The sequence below is a fragment of the Hyperolius riggenbachi genome, chromosome 12 (assembly GCF_040937935.1).
Source record: "Hyperolius riggenbachi isolate aHypRig1 chromosome 12, aHypRig1.pri, whole genome shotgun sequence".
NCBI classification, from domain to species: Eukaryota; Metazoa; Chordata; class Amphibia; order Anura; family Hyperoliidae; genus Hyperolius; species Hyperolius riggenbachi.
In genome coordinates this window covers 141,447,644-141,465,313 of record NC_090657.1, presented here as the reverse complement: position 1 = coordinate 141,465,313, position 17,670 = coordinate 141,447,644, and the positions used below count along the sequence as shown (strand labels likewise).

Here is a 17,670-nt window from a genome sequence, read left to right as displayed (position 1 = left end):
CGTTTGCAGTGTGCCACAAGCCATGTGGAGGACACAGCAAACATGTAGAAGAAGTCGCTCTGGTCAGATAAGACCAAAATTGAACTTTTTGGCCAAAATGCAAAACGCTATGTGTGGCGGAAAACTAACACTGCACATCACTCTGAACACACCATCCCCACTGTCAAATATGGTGGTGGCAGCATCATGCTCTGGGGGTGCATCTCTTCAGCAGGGACAGGGAAGCTGGTCAGAGTTGATGGGAAGATGGATGGAGCCAAATACAGGGCAATCTTGAAAGGAAACCTCTTGGAGTCTGCAAAAGACTTGAGACTGGGGTGGAGGTTCACCTTCCAGCAAGACAACAACCCTAAACATAAAGCCAGGGCAACAATAGAATGGTTTAAAACAAAACATATCCATGTGTTAGAATAGCCCAGTCAAAGTCCAGATCTAAATCCAATCGAGAATCTGTGGCAAGATCTGAAAACTGCTGTTCACAAATGCTGTCCATCTAATCTGACTGAGCTGGAGCTGTTTTGCAAAGAAGAATGGGCAAGGATTTCAGTCTCTAGATGTGCCAAGCTGGTAGAGACATACCCTAAAAGACTGGCAGCTGTAATTGCAGCAAAAGGTGGTTCTACAAAGTAAATTTTTTTTAAATGTTTGGAATCATGTATGATTTGCGTTCCACTTCTCACATGTACACCACTTTGTGTTGGTCTTTCACATGGAATTTCAATAAAATTGATTTATGTTTGTGGCAGTAAAATGACAAAATGTGGAAAACTTCAAGGGGGCCGAATACTTTTGCAAACCACTGTAACCTTTCAGCACATTTACAAGCAAAATAAATACTCAAAGTAAGTTCCTGATTAACTTAATTTCAATATTACTTTTCTTACCTTAATTATACAATATTTTTGCTCTTTGGGAGCTTAAACATGTAACATAGATAAGGTGAAAACAGAGGAAAATAGGTGAAAAAGCTTTGTGAATCATGCCCCCTGTCATAGGCACTGATTTTAGAATGACATACCCAGACTAATACCTCACCCCATAGGCTGACTGTAGCGTAGGGCTAACCACATAGATAAGATTAGGACTAGATTAGGCCTATCCGCACACACACACAACTTTAGAACAAGGCACATTGGTGGCCGCCACCAATCAGAGCAGGAGATGTAGGGTTAGAGTAGGGCACACATACCGCACACATGAATCCAACAGTATTGTAGGGTTATTAGTGTGACTAGCACCAATCAGAGTAGGCCAGTGTAGTATGGTGTAGTGACGTGGTGGGTGGACTTACAATCCTACTGCCCAGAAGGCTTTATTTTTCACCAGTTGGATTAACTACAAGACTCTTAACGCTTGGAACAACCACCATCAGTACCCTGAAGTGCCAATTCACAATTTCATTTAAGCCTTTTTCAGACAGAGGGCTAAACTGCATGTTTATCAAGAAGTACAGCATTCTGTCTGCCGCCCACAAGTGCCATTCGGGTGTAATTTAAATGCAGCTGAATGGCAGCATTTGTAACATCACACGTTTCAGCGCTTGACATGCGGTGGTGTTATTGTGCAACAGAGAACAGCTACAATGCCACAGCTATGGTCAGATGTGACCCCATAGGGAGGCTGCCTGTCTGCTACCGGTACTGAGCGCTAACAAGCATAAGGCCAGTGCAAGAGAGCAGCTGACAGGTGGTGAATTCACTGCCTTCAGCTGACTATCTGAAAGAGGCCTTACTTGAGCTGATCCTGGGAATCACATAAGGCCACCAGAAGCCAACTGCGGCGACTCAGACATGAAGCCAGGGCCTCTATTAGTTTTGCAGCCCACAAATAAGCTGCACTCTTTCTGGTTTGCATGGTTCGTGGGTGGAAGTTATGGTGTGGACCAAACCCAGAACTGTCGTTTTTGCCACATTGACAATGTGCATCCAGGCATAAAAGTGTGAGCATGTTGGCTTATTTTTTACTGTACATCTATCATGAAAAATATTATACTTTTCATTACCACTAAATATTATTACCATCACTGTCACAATCACAGTGGACACATTTTCTTTCTAAAATATTTGTATTCTTTCCTTAAAATATTAGTCTATTTTGCTATACTGTATAAAAAGGGGTGTGACTATAAATCATGGGGCCCCCCAGCAACATTTTGATGGGATCTCCAATGTTCACACTCTTTTCCTTGCCTACCCCTTGCGACCTGCACAGCCTGGGAGCCAGTGGGGTAACAAAGGAGCTTGGGACCCCAGTGGGAGTTTTACATGACGCCCCAACCACTGTATTGATATGGAGCCCCAAAACCTACCAAGGACAGCTGCAGTGTTATAGAGGTGTAATCAGAGTAAGGAAACAGCTTGTTAAGGATTAGCAGTGTCCAATGCTCATATAGAGGTGTTCATTACCAGCACAGCACCAATGAAAAGTTAATAAAATGGATGAAGGAGGGCCCCCAGTGGGCCCCTCTGCTCTCTGTGGTCCTAGTGCGGTCGCAACATCTACTACACCTATTGCTCCACCACTGGTTATATGCATTGCAATATTGCCAAAATGGTCAAGGGTGAATTAGGCTCACAGGCCAATGTTTCAGGAGTGAAATCATCATTCCTCAAGGTAGAGCTTACCAACCTAGATCTCATCTCTTGGTTTTATGAAATGGCTCTCTTGGCCAGCCCTTGGCAGCCAGTAGAGTGTTACTTCCGGTCCTGTGCAGGGGTGTCCATGCAGCATGATTGAGCCCATCTCCTGCGTCCCCAGTGGCCTGCAGGGAAATTGCACTGTCATGGAAAGCTGAGGATACATTGTTGTAGGTGGATCCCGCCCATCTGTATGCAGGGGTGTAACAATAGCTCCTGCAACTTCTGCTGTCATGTGGCGGCATGGGGGCTAAGGAGACCCAGCCTCAGGCATGGGGGCTAAGGAGACCCAGACCCAGGGAAGGGTAGTAACACAGGTTTACCCTGCAGACCATTTAAATAGCCAGGTGCTGTTTAGGAGGGAGCACTTGCCATCCTTTGTGTTTGTATTTTTAGGTAGTAGTTTTGGGTGATTTACCTGGTGGTGAGGGCACTTGGGGGGCCTGCCTGTACTGCTTCTACCCACTTGGGGTGTAGCTTGCAGGTTATGGTCCGAGGCGGGGTGAGTGCTTAGCACCCCGCTTGTATTGTACACGCACATTTGGAAGCAATATAATTATCACCTTGTTGTTTAAAATAATTGTCAGGTGCACAGAAGGGGTTTCCTATCAGCATTAGTAACTGCAGAAGGGAGAAAATGTTTATGTCTTATGATATATGCTAACAGGAAGTGACTATATCTGCTAATCAGCTATTCAAATCCTGCAGTGAGTTTCTGTCTGGTTTAAAAAAAAAACTTTTTCAGAATACTACCGCCTCAACTTTTTGCCAACAATGACCACCTATCACCAATATAATAACAAAGCACAACTACAATTGTTTAAAATAGGAACTTCACAAAGGGTTGCAGTTAAGTGCTGTTTAGCCAGTCAGCCATTATCAAGGTGCTTCCCTTGGCCTCTACACCAACACTGAAAAACTACAGACATCACATCAAATCTCATTCACAGCTTGCATTCAGACTTTTGACTACAAAATCTCCAAATAACATCCCATCTGGAACCTTTGCTCCTCCCAGGAGGCCCTCTTGTCCTCTAGGTTGACCACCTCCTCTACTGCATCCAGGACGTCTCACCAGCGTCACCTCTCCTTTGGAATGCTCTCTCACAGCCTGTCCGTCATGCTCCGAGCCTGGAAACCTTTAAACATACTCTGAAAAAAACACTTTTAGGGAGCTAACTAAGTAAATTCCAGTTTATTAACAATACAACATAGGATGGAATCCACAAGTACACTTCCCCCAGACCAGCAGGAAGGCAAATTCATACAGATGCAATGACATTTGTGGAGGCTCATTTGTATGCTGTTTTTTGAAAGTAATGGAAGTTAGTTAGATTTAATGTGTGGGAAAAAAGGAACGCTACACTACAATAGCTAACTGGAGCCCCACCAATTCCTTATAAAGATAAATACTCCATGATGACCATCAAAAAGATGGTCCAGGAAAATGTAAAATGTGTGGTGAAATAGGATGATGGTTGACCTCCATAACAACTCCACCCAGGCCAAGTATCCTGCAGATGCTACCTCAAACTGTGCTTATGATTTAAGTAGGTACTCTATTGATCTGGGAGATCAATGCTTTATCCTCACAAGCAAATTCTTGTTATGTATAACCTTTGGAGGAATGCCGATAATGACAAGAAACTATGCGACAGTTTGAATAACCAGTTGTTCATAAATGCTCCACAATGACTTTATGAGCGAGGCTGACGATCATGACATTTCATTGGGTGAAAGGTCCGGAATTCAGACACGCCATTTTATTATCCAGACTCTTCTACTGCTGAAACATACTGCTGTAATTAGTGAAAAACGTGCATTTGCTATTGATTTATTGAAATAAGCAAGCCTTTCTTTAAATGGCAGAACATGTTGTTCCTAAACTGTATATATCTTTAAGCATTAATAGTGCCTTGCAGGTGTGCAAGCTATCCATGCCATGTTTACCAGCATTCCCCATATGATCATGAATGATGGCTTTTCAACTGTGTGCTGCTAAAAGGTTGGATATTTTATTTGAAGTGGGAAATATTGGTGCCCACTATGGTAAGTAATTTGGGCATCATCATAGACTATCGTGTAAAGCAGCAGGGGTCGTGGGAGGGGGGGGGGAGGGGTTAATGTTAGGCATGGAGGGGGGGGTGTTTTTTAGGGTTAGGCATGGGTGGGCTGTTAAGATTAGGCATGTGGGGGGTGGGGGGGGGGTTAGACATGGGGGTTTTACATGTTAGGTATGAGGGGGTTTAGGCTAGTCACCGGTAAGGGAGGGTTCTGTGTGAGTAGTGTTAGGTTATAGACAGCAGGAAACAAAGCAAGCGCTCACCAATATGGGCCGCATCTGAATGACTCACCACCTCATATGCACCGCTTAAATAGCTCAAATACACACTCAGCAATCAGACAGATGCAAAACATATGCAAAACTAAACTAAATACTTACCATGCAAAACAGGATAGCACAATGGGTGCTGCTAGCCTGGTAGTTACAGAACTGTGGATACAAAATATAGGTAAAAGGCTGCGCATCCCTGACCCAATACTGTACAATTGAATGGTTAATCGCTGTGGCGCACACCGCCCCCCCTGGACTAAAATGTACGCCCGCATCCAAACAATGCAATACTGGTCTATGGAGAAATTTTAGCTTCCATCATAGTTTTGCATGCAAAAATATAGATATACTGGACATCTGCACCAACGTTGAGGTAAATCTCCAGAGCAGATGTCCTAACACTAAACTGACCTAAGTTAAAAGCAAATGTCTTTACCCTGGCAGCTGCTATGCTAAAATGTGTAACTTACATTCAATACAGACAGCAGGAAACAAAGCAAGCGCTCACCAATATGGGCCGCATCTGAATGACTCACCACCTCATATGCACCTCTTAAATAGCTCAAATACACACTCAGCAATCAGACAGATGCAAAACATATGCAAAACTAAACTAAATACTTACCATGCAAAACAGGATAGCACAATGGGTGCTGCTAGCCTGGTAGTTACAGAACTGTGGATACAAAATATAGGTAAAAGGCTGCGCATCCCTGACCCAATACTGTACAATTGAATGGTTAATCGCTGTGGCGCACACCGCCCCCCCTGGACTAAAATGTACGCCCGCATCCAAACAATGCAATACTGGTACCAGTATTGCATTGTTTGGATGCGGGCGTACATTTTAGTCCAGGGGGGGCGGTGTGCGCCACAGCGATTAACCATTCAATTGTACAGTATTGGGTCAGGGATGCGCAGCCTTTTACCTATATTTTGTATCCACAGTTCTGTAACTACCAGGCTAGCAGCACCCATTGTGCTATCCTGTTTTGCATGGTAAGTATTTAGTTTAGTTTTGCATATGTTTTGCATCTGTCTGATTGCTGAGTGTGTATTTGAGCTATTTAAGCGGTGCATATGAGGTGGTGAGTCATTCAGATGCGGCCCATATTGGTGAGCGCTTGCTTTGTTTCCTGCTGTCTGTATTGAATGTAAGTTACACATTTTAGCATAGCAGCTGCCAGGGTAAAGACATTTGCTTTTAACTTAGGTCAGTTTAGTGTTAGGACATCTGCTCTGGAGATTTACCTCAACGTTGGTGCAGATGTCCAGTATATCTATATTTTTGCATGCAAAACTATGATGGAAGCTAAAATTTCTCCATAGACCAGTATTGCATTGTTTGGATGCGGGCGTACATTTTAGTCCAGGGGGGGCGGTGTGCGCCACAGCGATTAACCATTCAATTGTACAGTATTGGGTCAGGGATGCGCAGCCTTTTACCTATATAGTGTTAGGTTATGTTGTAGTAAAAGTATTATTTTCTGATATTTTACACTTAAAATATAAAATCTACTAGCTGAAATTGGGCGCCCAATTTTCCTCACACCTTTATTCATACACGCATTTTTTCTCCTCTGTAGCCACATTAATGCTGTTTCCATAATTTCCCCCAAAATGTTAAACCTGTCAGACTACAGGGCAGTTTTCCACTTTGCCTCAGTCGTTCTTACATTGGATGAGGCACAGAGAAAGCAGTAGTGTTTCTGGATTGTTGTTGCATGGTGTCTTCCTTGCCTTTGTGGATGCAGCAGCAAGCTGTGTTTACAGACAATGATATGTGGCGGTGTTCCTGAGCCTATGCAGCGCTACCACTACAGAACTGTGTATGTTTAATGTAATACTGCCTGAAGGTTTGAAGATCATGAATATATTATACTGGTTGTGTAGTTTTGTTCCTCACATGCGCAGATTTCTTTAGAACTTCTGGGTTTTTAATATTATGCACTGTAATTAATGAAACCCCTAAATTCCTTTCAGTTTTACATTGAGGAACATTATTCTTATATTGTTGCATTAATTTTATCATTACACCCTTTCTTCAGTCCGTTGTTGACCCTGTACCCTCATGTTGAGTCAGCCAATCTAAAATCAGCACATACTTTTCCTTAACTGGTAACTTTTTCTTTCCTTAACCACCCTGGCGTTCTATTAAGATCGCCAGGGTGGCTGCGGGAGGGTTTTTTTTAAATAAAAGAAAAACTATTTCATGCAGCCAACTGAAAGTTGGCTGCATGAAAGCCCACAAGAGGGCGCTCCGGAGGCGTTCTTCTGATCGCCTCCGGCGGCCAGAAGTAACACGGAAGGCCGCAATGAGCGGCCTTCCGTGTTTTGTTTACTTCGTCGCCATGGCGACGAGCGGAGTGACGTCATGGACGTCAGCCGACGTCCTGACGTCAGCCGCCTCCGATCCAGCCCTTAGCGCTGGCCGGAACTATTTGTTCCGGCTGCGCAGGGCTCAGGCGGCTGGGGGGACCCTCTTTCGCCGCAGAGCGGCGGCGATCAGGCAGCACACGCGGCTGGCAAAGTGCCGGCTGCGTGTGCTGCTTTTTATTTGATGAAAATCGGCCCAGCTGGGCCTGAGCGGCAGCCTCCGGCGGTGATGGACGAGCTGAGCTCGTCCATACCGCCCGGCTGGTTAAAGAGGAACTCCAGCCTAAACAAACATACTGTCATTAAGTTACATTAGTTATGTTAATTAAAATAGATAGGTAATATAATCTCTTACCCACTCTGTTTTAAAAGAACAGGCAAATGTTTGATTTCATGAGGGCAGTCCTGATGCTGTGAAACTGTTAAAGAAACACCAAGCCTTTTCAGTTCTGCTGAGTAGATTTTTAGTCCGGAGATTCACTTTAACTGATAAGATTTCTGAGCTTCGACATTTGGTACTATTTTCAATTAAACATTGGATGTAAAAAGACACTTAAAACAGGGGTGGTGGCACCCAATACACAACAGAAAGGCTAATAAGCTGTTAATCTTATAAATAGAGAGGTAAATCTTACCTCTCTAGAAGAATTTGGAACAGTTTACTGAAAAAAAGGTCTTTTATTCGAGCACCTTCAACAGACAATGCATTTCGCGGGTGCTTGCCCGCTTCCTCAGGTCAGTGAAAAAACAGGTGTCTTAACTGCTGTGGCTTTTTTTTTTTTTCTTTTTATAGTTGTCCTAAAGAACTGAACTGAAAACTGAGCAGGGACGGTTAATTTCCTGCCCGCTCTGACAGTGGTTGCAAGGATTTGTGAGTATGAACATCCTTAGCAATTTGCTTTTCTGAATCTTACACGATTCTGATCCATTGGGCTCCTGGTCTCCTTTTGTCTTTTAGATGAACCTGAGGTTGTTACAATCACAGGAACCATCGACATAAGCTATCTATTGGATGTAAAAGTCAACACTCTCCATATACAACCCTTTTGGAACAATTTACCTCACAACATTTTTTTTTAAATGTTACCTGGCCCTAGTATTTAGGTACCAATGTTATAAGCAAACTCTGGGATATACTAACAGATGCTGCATTGTACACTTTTGATGTACTAAAACAGTGTTATAACCTATCCAAGTATATGCTTGTTTGTTTTTTTTTTTACTTTTTACATTTAACCACTTTACCCCCGCCCGTACGAATTTCTCCGTCCCTTTTTCCATCCTTTCACCCCCAGGGACGGAGAAATCCGTACTTTCCGCGCTCCCGCCGCTGCCCGCGCTCCCGCTTTCCCTAGCGCGCACTTCCGCGGGTAAACACACCGCCGGCCGCTCGCCCGGAGATCAATGAACGGGAAAATCCATTCCCGTTTGTTGATCTAAGCCCAGCAATGATCCGCTGCTTCTCCGCTAAGCAGCGCGATCATTGTGAAAAAAAACCCGTTCCCACTTCCATCCTCCTAGTACTTCCTCCAAGCGTCCGGAAGGACGCTTGGAGGTCACATTAAACAAAAAGTTACTGTTGCCATCATGTGGCCAAATAGTAAAACTACACCCTAAAGCATTTTTCACATACAAATAGATTACTTATACACAAAAAATTAACTCATTACCTCCCACACTCCCTATTTTTTTTTTTTTGTAATTAAAAAAAAAATTAAAAAATCTACAATTAAAAAAAATACATAAATAGTTACCTTAGAGACTGAACTTTTTAAATATTTATGTCAGGAGGGTACAACACTGTTACTTTATAAACTATGGGCTTGTAATTAGGGATGGACGCAAAACTGAAAAAAATGCACCTTTATTTCCAAATAAAATATTGGCGCCAAACATTGTGATAGGGACATAATTTAAACGGTTTTATAACCGGGACAAATGAGCAAATACATTTCATGGGTTTTAATTACAGTAGCATGCATTATTTAAAAACTATAATGGCCGAAAACTGAAAAATAATGACATTTTTCCTATTTTCCCATTAAAACATATTTAGAATAAAATAATTCTTGGCATAATGTCCCACCTAAAGAAGCCTAATTGGTGGCGGAAAAAACAAGATATAGTTCATTTAATTGTGATAAGTAATGATAAAGTTATAGACGAATGAATGGAAGGAGTGCTGAAAGGTGAAAATTGCTCTGGTGCTCAAGGGGTAAAACCCCTCAGTGGTGAAGTGGTTAAAGGCATGCTTGGAGAGGGTGATTTTGGATATTGATAGTACAAATCCGCCCAGAAGGTGGTATAGGATAGCAATATAGCAAAACGTCAGGTAGATGTTCCTTACTTAACCAAGGAGCAATGGGAGGATTGATCAGTACATTTACAAAAATCCACATAGCCGCTAATATTAAACTAATGATCACAGTATAGTAAATGGTATTATATAACAATCAAACAGTCAACACAAAAGGAAAAATAGGAATTAGAAATAGGTTGTAAGAGTCCCTTATACATATATATCCATTGGTATCTATTCATGTAGCGTCCGCAGCAAGTGAATTCGGTAGGCAATCCAGTAAACTCAGATAAAACAATGATAAAAAAAACTAGAGATGGGACGACGAATCCGGCGAATCCCTCGAATATTGGGAAATATTCGAGATTCGTGGATTCGAATCCCGACGCCATTTTCCACTTTACGAATCCGCCGAATCCCGACGCTGCATCGCCGCGCATCCGCCGCTCGCACTCGTCCTCCTCCGACCCGCGCCTCCTCCGACCGCCCCGCGCCTCCTCCGCCCGGCCGCCCGCATACTTTGTATCAACTCACCCTTCCAGTGGAGCGCAGGGAGAGCGGAAGACCTCTCGCTGACTTCCTGGTTCCCTCTATTGACGGCTTTTACAATGACGTCATCAGTAAAAGCCGGTCCGGCCACTAGAGGGAACCGAGAAGTAAGGACGAGGTCTGCCGCTCTGTCTGCGCTCCACTGGACATGTGAGTTGATACTTATGCAGGGGTGAGCGAGGAGGCACGGGGGACGGAGGAGGCCATGGGGGTGAGTGGAGGAGGCACGGGGGGGGGGGGAGCGACACCTACCTACCTACCTACCTACCAACCTACCACTTTACCTACCTACCTGCCACTATACCTACCTAAAGGCCCCCTATACGTACCTACCTACCTACCGGGCACTATACCTACCTACCTACAGGCCCCTATACCTACCTAAAGGCCCCCTATACTACCTACCTACCACTATACCTACCTACCTACAGGCCCCTATACCTACCTAAAGGCCCCCTATATGTACCTACCTACCTAAAGGCCCCTATACCTACCTAAAGGCCTCTATACCTACCTACCTAAAGGCCCCCTATACGTGCCTACCTACCTAAAGGCCCCTATACCTACCTACCTAAAGGCCCCTATACCTACCTACCTACATACCTACCTATACTTAAGGCCTTATACCCTGCTACCTATACTGAAGGTCCCTTTAACTACCTACCTACCTACAGGACACTATACCTACCTACCTACCGGCCACTATACCTACCTACCTACCTACAGGCCACTATACCTACCTAAAGGCCCCCTATACGTACCTACCTACCTACCTACCTAAAGGCCCCTATACCTACCTACCTAAAGGCCCCTATACTTACCTACCTACCTACCTACCTAAAGGCCCCTATACCTACCTACCTACCTAAAGGCCCCTATACTTACCTACCTACCTACCTACCTAAAGGCCCCTATACCTACCTACAGGCCTCTATACCTACCTACCTACTTAAAGACCCCCTATACGTGCCTACCTACCTAAAGGCCCCTATACCTACCTACCTAAAGGCCCCTATACCTACCTACCTACCTACCTACCTACCTACCTACATATACTTAAGGCCCTATACCCTGCTACATATACTGAAGGTCCCTTTAACTACCTACCTACCTACAGGACACTATACCTACCTACCTACCGGCCACTATACTTACCTACCTACCTACAGGCCACTATACCTACCTAAAGGCCCCCTATACGTACCTACCTACCTACCTAAAGGCCCCTATACCTACCTACCTAAAGGCCCCTATACCTACCTACATACCTACCTATACTTAAGGCCCTATACCCTGCTACCTATACTGAAGGTCCCTTTACCTACCTAAAGGCCCCTATACCTACCTACATACCTACCTATACTTAAGGCCTCTATATACCCTGTTACCTATACTGAAGGCCCTATACCCTGCTACCTATACTGAAGGTCCCTTTACCTACCTAAAGGCCCCTATACCTACCTACATACCTACCTATACTTAAGCCCTCTATATACCCTGCTACCTATACTGAAGGCCCATATACCCTGCTACCTATACTGAAGGCCCCTATACCCTGCTACCTATACTGAAGGCCTATATACCCTGCTACCTATACTGAAGGCCCATATACCCTGCTACCTATACTGAAGGCCCATATACCCTGCTACCTATACTGAAGGCCCAAATACCCTGCTACCTATACTGAAGGCCCATATACCCTGCTACCTATACTGAAGGCACATATACCTTGCTACCTATACTGAAGGCCTATATACCCTGCTACCTATACTGAAGGCACATATACCCTGCTATCTATACTGAAGGCCCCTATACCCTGCTACCTATACTGAAGGCCCATATACCCTGCTACCTATACTGAAGGCACATATACCTTGCTACCTATACTGAAGGCCTATATACCCTGCTACCTATACTGAAGGCACATATAACCTGCTATCTATACTGAAGGCCCCTATACCCTGCTACCTATACTGAAGGCCCCTATACCCTGCTACCTATACTGAAGGCCCATATACCCTGCTACCTGTACTGAAGGCTCATATACCCTGCTACCTATACTGAAGGCACATATACCCTGCTACCTATACTGAAGGCACATATACCCTGCTACCTATACTGAAGGCCTATATACCCTGCTACCTATACTGAAGGCCCATATACCTTTCTACCTATACTGAAGGCCCATATACCTTGCTACCTATACTGAAAGCTACCAATATTGAAGGCACCCATACCTAGCTAGCTATACTGAAGGCACCTTTACCTCGCTACCTATACTGCGGGCAACTATACCACGGATCGCACAATTCGTATGTGCAGGATTCGTTAGATTCGGGATTCGAAAGGTTCGAGATATTCGAGAACCTTTTTAGATTCGGATCCGGATTCGGATTCGAAGAAATTGTGGATTCGTCCCATCCCTAAAAAAAACAAACTTAGTGTTGTATTTCTGTAACGAATGGTAACTGGACACCTTAACTGTGTGTTGTGCACAAGTGTCATGCAACAACACCTCCACTAGCATTGGCATGCACTGCACTCACCAAATCAGCATCAAATGTTTAAAAGGGCACCTGAATGTTTAAAACTGAATCTGCTATAATAGTCTGCCCGCTATGCGAACTGTCTGTGGCTACAAATAGCAAGTACTATTATAGAGGGCATCCTTCTATACAGAACGCGTTTTAAGAGGTGATTAAGGTTAGGGGTGGGAGGTTAAGGTTAGCTGCCCACTGGTGGTGGGAAATGTTTGTCGTCCACCGGAGGGGTTTAGGGTTAGGCACCATGAGGGGGGTGTTAAGGGTTAGGCACCATAACGTGGGAGAGAATGTTAGGGTCCACCAGGGGGAGAGTTAAGTGTTAGACACCACCAGGGGAGGTGGTGAGAGTAGGGAGAAGTTAGGTCATAGTTATAATGGTAAATATTAACGATATTTTACAATTTGAATGACATAGGGCTCTATTCACAAAACCATGTGCGGTAACTCTTTTTTGGGTGAAAAATTACCTCCAGTTATAATTCACTAAAAATAGTGAAAAAAGTGAGTATTCACTAAAAATGTACCAAGTGTGATAAATGTTTGATAAAAGTGTGGTAAAACAGGTGATAAAACAGGTGATAAAACTGTCAGTAATAGGTACGGAAATAAAGCTTTTTTGACCACTGTAGGGCAGCCCATATACTTGCCACCCATTACACAGAGATGACCCAGGAAAGCCTGTCACGTTTAAAGTGGGACCTCAACTCTTGCACAGGACAGAAGGAAAACATATATAAATGCACCCTGTATGTATATAATTTAGCCTGTCCTTCCCCCTCATCTGTGAATAATCACAACTGTAATTTGACCTCTCAGCTTTGCCAGCTGGCTGCCTCAGCAGAGCAGCTAATGTGTAAACACAGGATGTTAACCCCATGTCTGCTTCCATGAAAGCAGGAAGTACATACACTGGAGATTGTTTGCTGGATTTGTATCAGCTGTAACAAAGAAATGTTTTTCTTTAAAGGTAATTATGCTGTTGCTTATCTTTTAGAGCAGAGAAGAATTTCCTCCTCGGCATCTATTAAATCATCTAAAAGACTGTACGAGGTCGGAAAGTGCGCCTTGAGATTAGACACACTCGTCTTTTCTGCCTTCTCTGTAAAACTGACATAAACTCGAGCAAACAAAGCTCAATAGGCTCCATCCTGAAGGCCAAAAGCAGAGAAGTGATAATTATCACCTACCATTTGTAGGTGATAAAAACATCCTTAATTAACACCAACTTTTCAATTGAGAATCTCAAATTGGAGATAAATTTGAGGTAATTACCACACTTTTACCTCACTTTTACCGCATGAGGTAAAAAAAAATTGTGAATTTGAAAATGGAGATATTTTGGTCGGTGTTTATCACTACCTAATTTAACTCATGCGGTAACTCATTGAGAATAGAGCCCAATGTAGTATATCTGTAAATTTACCAATATTCTACTACCTCTATCCTGCGAACAGGCACCTTTTTCACATGTATGCGCCCCAGGACATACATATCATAGCCTCTAAATCTTTACCCCATCGGTGTCTCTGCATCACCGTCACAAGCTCCTCCAAATGTGTTTCATGTACATTATACTCATCAGGAGCCTAAATAAACTAATGGCCTTGATATTCTTCTACAAAACAAAAAAAAGCAGCATAGTGCACACAATGTACATGCCCATTAGCAGATTTTTGTTTTTTACATGGTTTGGTCATATCTGGCCATTCACACATTTTTTTGAAGGAGATCTGTATGGAGCATTAAAGGATTTTCAGAGCCTCCTTGTCAGGAACACTGTAATTCTTTATTTTGAGGGTTAAAGACTCAATTCCACTTCAAATTTATAATACACAAGCATTTAGAGTGGCAATTGCATATGCTAGACATATGATGCTCTTTAAGTGGAAGCAACCTATATCACTAACTATATCTGACTGGATAAAGCATATTCATCATGATTCAGGAACTTGCAATTAAAAAAAAAAAAAACTTAACAAAAAGAGAGGAAGTAAAAAGAACTTTGAGAGATGTGGGTAAAAATAGACACATAATATAAATTGCACTTAGACTAAGATGTAAATACCTGAACTGACAATTTACAATGAGAGGGATAAGGGGGTAGGGGACCATGGGTCTCATTTGAGGGATACAGTGCCAATTCAGCCACAAATTGTTGTTTGTTGTACAACACCCTTGGTTGACGACGCGTGGATATTCTACAGCACTTTGGCTTGTGTTTTTTCTGTTTATACATTGGCAAGAGGGTGCCAGGTATTGTATTTTTTTAATTCAATTATGTATTGTATGCTTAACCCCATTTTGTGGAAAATATTGTTACTTTTCTTGAAACAGATAAAAAAAATACATTTTACCTTAAAAGGGGCTCTTTTCACACTACATCCACTGCCCTGCAGTGTGAGGGACCAGGTAGCAGACTCAAAAGTGTTGAGGATGACCCAGGTTTTCTATGGGCCGGTCACATTGTCCTGTTCTTTTTGAGTCTCTTGTAGTCCATTTCTGAAAACTGTGACATGAATTCATTTTCCTTCACAGTGGATTTTGTTGCCTTTCATTTGAAGAATAACATACAGTACCTCTGCTCTGGAGTGGCTGCAGACCCTGGAACCATACAGCACATCTGTGCAATGTGGCTATAGTACCACTGCAGTATAGTGTGATGCATCACATTCTGTTCTGGCCCAACAGATAGATCCCTCTCAGATATCAATGTGATAAGATGGATGGATCTGATGAAATCCTTTCACACACTGTACACAGCATAAAATCTATTGAAAATCTGAGGAGCTACTTACTACTTCCCAGACCCCCCAAGTCTCCCCAATCTGTGTCCTTCCCTCGGACTGTGCAGCATGTTAGGCACTGGACCTTACACTCACCTTTCCATTAGCTTGTATCTTCCCTCCATAGCCACCAGCACTTTCTACCTGGGGCATCTGTGTCACGTGAAAAACACTAGACACCGTGCATACTGTATGTATATATATATATATATATAGAGAGAGAGACCTCTAGTATTTGGCCTCCAGCATTTGTCACTTGACAAAGATGCCTCAGAAGAGAAGAGACCTAGAGGAGCTCCCATCGGTGGACAGAAGATATGTGAAATGCGTCGGTGGACAGGTGAGTGTAAGCTCTGCCAAAAGCTGTTGTTGCCGCACTCCGGACCCACCCCCAATTGAGCAATATTTAATTGATTGTGACCACAAATCAAACAAACGGGCATCATTTGCTGCACCAATGTCTAGGAGATTCGATCAAAGGATGGAATCAGCCGGATATCAACTGAGAAAATTGACCAGTGTATGGTCACATTTATTACCATTTTACAGAACATCCCCAACCCCAAATCGGGTTTGTAGGTATCTCCAACAATATAAATATACACTACAGACTCCCCCTTCTCCATTAAGGTTTATTTAAATGTTAATATAGGCTGTGCCTAAACAGGCAGTGATGTACAGAATAATGTACTAATCTATAATACTGCAGTTCAGTTTTCAGAAATAAAAAAATACAGCTTTTATTTCAGATCTACTGAAACTTTAATAGGAACGGGTCTGTCAACGGATATGTGGAGATGCTTATTTACAGCCTGGGGATTATGGGACAATAGCAGCTTTATGTGGAGAGATTAAATGCACCAACAACAAAAGTAGCAGATAGATGATGTATACATGTGGAGTGGTAGCGGAGATTAAAGCCAGAAAAAGGACTGTAGGAAGGCATTACAGTGATGGGGCTTGCAGGAGCGCAAAACCTGATACCAGAGTGGTTCTGTGTGGGGTACATTCTATATAAATAAGGAGTTACTGCAGCATTTAATGTATTAGCAGTGTGAGTTATAGGAATGATTATCTGAAGTAATAGAATAATCTTATGTGGAGTAACAGATGGAGTATTGCCTAGGATTACATGATGGAATATGGTACTTGATAAAGTGAAGGCTCTTTTAATGGAACAACATATCCGTCTAGCGAGATATTATGTTGCATAGGCCTCAGTACTGTAGCGGCATACCTTACCAGACTGATATGTGTGGCAGATCAAATGGTATTACAGCCTATAAACTACATTAGTCTCTTCGGGATCAATATGACTACAAAGCGAATCTCATAGAGCAGTTTTGCTGAGCGAGCCGGGGAACATTGCTCAGATCTCAGCCTGCAAGAACTGCTCTCTCCGCTGGTGCCGACCTGGTTAATGCAGCTGCAGGTTTCTTGAAGTGAAGGCGGATTTTCTGATATTTCTCTGCATGTCTTATTCATTTGTATGTTGATTATAAATCAAAAACAAGACAATAAGTAGAGTGTATCAATTATTTAGTGCTGGAAGGCTGTTGTCATGTATTGGGGAGGTAGTGACACATTCTGTAATAAAGCAGTTTTCCTAAGGGAGAGGTGACTACCGCGCACTCACAGCAGATCTCACGGCTATACCCGAGTGAAGACGTATTTCCTGATCACAGGTGTCACCGAGCATTACGGCTTCTGGAAAATCCTGCTCAGCAGCACTGCTACCCATGGACTAACTTACAAGAGCCCCACACAGGAATATTCACGCAACATCCCCACTGAGCAGCATTTCTCAGTTCCTGGAACCATCTTCATAAGCATGTACTAAAACGTAGGTAAGATCAGTAATGTTAAACTTAAAAAGTACTTATTTTATAAAGTGTAACCCTTTTAATGCAAAGCTCTATCTACCCTCTGCAATGATCAGCTGGTGTCGGCATCAGTAACTTACTTGTTGGCCATAAATCATTAGCGCCCCGAAACTCCACCCCCGCCCAACGTCAATGTTAAACAGATACAGTGGCAAATGGATCACACAATCAGTACCTTTATTGTGGTCCTATGGTACAGACAGAGTGGTATACAATGGGGTTGGGGGAAGCCTGACAGCCGTTTCACGGTTACCTGCTTCTTCAGA

General features: G+C 43.2%; 1 protein-coding gene across 1 annotated transcript in view; it reads right to left on the bottom strand.

The window, feature by feature from the left end:
• Positions 1 to 17,670, bottom strand: part of PTPRT (protein tyrosine phosphatase receptor type T) — an 852,204-nt gene that overhangs the window by 834,064 nt on the left and 470 nt on the right. The gene's annotated exons all lie outside the window — the stretch shown is intronic.